We start from the raw sequence: 3574 nt of genomic DNA on the forward strand, positions 1-3574 counted from the left end.
GAGGGAAGTCTGGGCATCTTTGCTTAGACTGCTGCCCCCGTGACCCGGTTCTGGATAAGCGGAGGAAAATGGATGGATGGATGTTTAGTTTTAGCACCATGAAGTCCTCGAACACATGCAGACAACAAACTGTCAAACACAACAAGCTCACTGTGACAAGATGCATTAAAAGTATCAGTACTTTAATATTTAGATTATGAACTATGGTCGTGAGAATGGACCGTTTTTGGGGTGTTTTTTTTATTTTTTTATATTTGCACTGATCAGATGTGGCACATGTAATTTCATTGTGCTTATGTATAATGACAAAGTATTAATCCACTCATTCACTAATCAGACAGTCAAATGCTTAAATAGGTTATGTTTAAAGAAGAGTGACTATCTCTTATTAAAGCTGTGGAGTTACAGAGCAGTACTTCAGTTTGCCACTAGAGGTCAGCAGAGACCAACAGCTGAGAGAGGAGCTGCGCTCTGACCGAACCAAACCATCCTCTGTGATTAGCAGACAAGCTGTTCTACCGGTTTATACGTGTAGTTTGTTTTAAATCTGTGCTGTCACAGTTTCATTTCTAAAACAGCGACCACACAGACGACAGACACCGCGCTGAGGGCCACGCTCCGGCTCTCAGACCTGTGTCCGTCCTCCCTCATCTAGCAGCACATCTGTTCAAGAGTGTAAAAGATTTCTCTGAGGCAACGCTTAGGGACTCTGGGGGTGTAGCAGGTTTTAAACTCATCTTCTCAGTTGTCTTCTTTTTTCTCCAGTCTTGTTTCCTCGTTTGCTTTCCTTAGGCCATCCTCTCATCACCCCTAGTCTTCCCTTCTTCTCCTCTGACTTTCCTTTTCTGTTACCTTGTCTTCTTTCCTTCTCTTCCTCTTGCTGTTTCCACCTTTTTCCTCACCTGTCTCCTCTCCTCTCATTGTTTCCTTGTTTTCTCTCCTCATCACACAATCACCTCTTCCTCGTCTTCCTTTGTGGTCTCTCTTCTTCTTCGCTGTGTCTGGATATTTAATCCCCGTACACCAATGAATGTTTGTACATTAATTTAAGGCCCTTTATCCCACAGTGCCTCGGGCTAGTCTTTACCATTTTCTCAATCTTGACATAAAAAGGAGTTCAGTCCACATTAGCACAGTGATGTGGAGACGCTGCGCCCACAGGGACGTTTCCACTGCCGATGTACACGGCATCAGGAATGTATTTGTAATGTTAATGAGATCAGAAAGGTTCACGCTGCGTGTTTCATAATATGAATGAGCTAAAAGCTTTTAATCTTTTTGGTCCAGCTCGTATGAATCCGCCCACTCGGCTGCCATTAACAATGTTGCTGGAGGAGCTGTGAGCCCACACACGTACAGGGCTGTGTGTGTGTGTGTGTGTGTGTGTGTGTATGTGTGTGTGTGTTGGCTGCTGCTCTACATACTCGCACTCCTGTTTCTGTGACCCGTCCTAGTATATATTTATTCTTGTATGCTGAGAAGTTGTGGGAGACTCGGAGCATCAGCCTGAACAGCTGTGTGTGTGTGTGTGTGTGTGTGTGTGTGTGTGTGTGTGTGTGTGTGTGTGTTCACACATCTGTTTTATGTTTTTGCTGATTGACTTCCTAAAGCCATGATTATTAGAAAAAAGAAAAGAGGTTCCCAGACAAAAGCCAGTTTGCTCTGTGATTTATAGGCCCACACCAAAGCTGAGCGCACTAAGAACCAGGGCGCGTCCAAGCTCTGTCCAACACGGCCCTGTTTAGAAAGTAACTGGTGGAAAGTAACTAAGTACATTTACTCAAGCACTGTACTTAATTACAGTTTGGAGGAATCTATACTTGAGTATGTTCGTTCAGTTTTACTGCATTTCAAAGAAAAATGAACAACATACTCTACATTTATTTGATAATTTGATTTACTTTACAGAAAGAGGTAAATAAAATAAAGTATAACCACAAGCTTTATGGAATATTTATTAAAATTCACAAGCTACCCAGCAGAAATTCAAACTCTAAGCATATAAAACTAGCGCTGCTTTTACAAGCTGTGACATTAAATGTGATGTACCCAGTAATTATCAATAATTATCAAATAACATGATGTACTTCGATGTAAACTGTCATTTTGCATAATTTGCACTTTCACGTTTGGTACTGTCTATTTCCTGCTAATACTTTTGTACTTTAACATCTTGACTTACTTGTAATGGAGTGATTTTCCACTGTTATTGCTGCTGTTGAGTAAACTGTGCTTCTACCGCTGGTCAGAACAGGTGCACGAGTGAAGGAGATGCAGCGGGACTACGCACGATGCGTCTGCGTCTCTTTGTGGTCGATTGGAGCGTCTCTGTCGTAAGTAATCTACCAAGAGTGTGAAGTTTTTGTATCTGTCCCTCTTCACACGTCCACTCAGAGCTGGGCCTGGTTTGACCAGATGTTTATTTTGGTGCATCTGTCTTCACTGGCTCCGCCATCATCGACGTCACTGCACCTTGTCCAGATCAATGCTGTGGCTGAGCTTTGCACACAGGTCTAATGCAGAGTGTCAGAGCTTCAGTACTGTGTTACTGCATGTTCAAAGAACGAGGGACTGATGGATGATTTGATGACGCACGTTTTTACCGCTCAGCTGTCTGAGGTGTTAGTTTGTCCTGGACTCTGAAGGCCAAGCCGTCACCTTCCCAACCCCCTACTGCCCTCCTGAAGCGACTCCCCAGTGATGTCACATGAACTCTGTGACCGTCTGTGCGCCTATGACTCACTGAAGTGTCCTCGGCAGATCCACACCTGAACGTCGGAGGGTGAAGCACAGCGCAGACTGGCTCCATGTGTTATGGGGATTTTTGAGAATCGGTTCTGGATCCACACACTCACAGTGAGTCACTGAAGGAGGGGGCCCTGCTGGACTGAAGTCACTCTAACCCAGATGTGTGAACACTTGTTGCTTCTCAAGTGTTACAGAAATACTTTGCCTGCTTCAACACGTCTCTGAGCTAAGTAGGCAAAGTGCTGCCAAAACGTCATTTATAAAGCATAACTTAAGATAGAGATTTAATTCCTGTGTGGCCTGTTTCCATGTGTTTACACTAGAAGATGACTGAGGTTTCATCCCACACCTTCTCTAAGGACGTAAAGAATCGCAGCAGAGCTCCTCAGTCCAGCTGTGCGATCCAGCAGACTGATGTCTCATAACGAGCTTCAGCTTTACGTCATTAAATACCATGTACTTGAATCATACTTGGAAATGAAGCATAATGTGGAGAAAACATGAATTCGGATAGGAATGTTTAAATTGGCTGTTTCAGATAATGACATCTTTGTGGCTCCATCGGCTTCTGGTTCGTTAACCGGCTCAGTTTGCTTCATTTAGTTGCGACAGTCTGAGTTTCAATCTGCTCTGACTGTTGCTTGTTTTCTTCGTGCTTGATTTATCTTATATTTTGCTTTTTCATGTGCTGATTAAATGTAGAAAAACATGGCATCGTGTCAAAAAACTGGCCTCTTACATTCCTAGTTGGGCCTGTTTGTTGTACTTTTCATGGTAGCTGTGTTTTGGCTGAGCTAATTAATCCCAGTAAACAGCAGAAACTCTG

The 3574-nt window shown here is 43.4% G+C and overlaps 1 protein-coding gene across 2 annotated transcripts in view; it reads left to right on the plus strand.

The window, feature by feature from the left end:
- The window catches only part of kcnh5b (potassium voltage-gated channel, subfamily H (eag-related), member 5b), a 119345-nt gene that overhangs the window by 422 nt on the left and 115349 nt on the right, over nt 1-3574 (plus strand). The window contains exon 2 of one of the 2 annotated variants that reach the window (XM_020611583.1): nt 2255-2333. The exons of the other annotated variant lie outside the window; for it this stretch is intronic. The gene's annotated coding sequence lies outside the window, so the exon portion shown is untranslated. The remainder of the gene's footprint in view (nt 1-2254; nt 2334-3574) is intronic. 2 annotated transcript variants of the gene reach the window in all.

The sequence above is a fragment of the Monopterus albus genome, unplaced genomic scaffold (genome assembly GCF_001952655.1).
Source record: "Monopterus albus unplaced genomic scaffold, M_albus_1.0 scaffold115.1, whole genome shotgun sequence".
Classification (NCBI taxonomy): domain Eukaryota; kingdom Metazoa; phylum Chordata; class Actinopteri; order Synbranchiformes; family Synbranchidae; genus Monopterus; species Monopterus albus.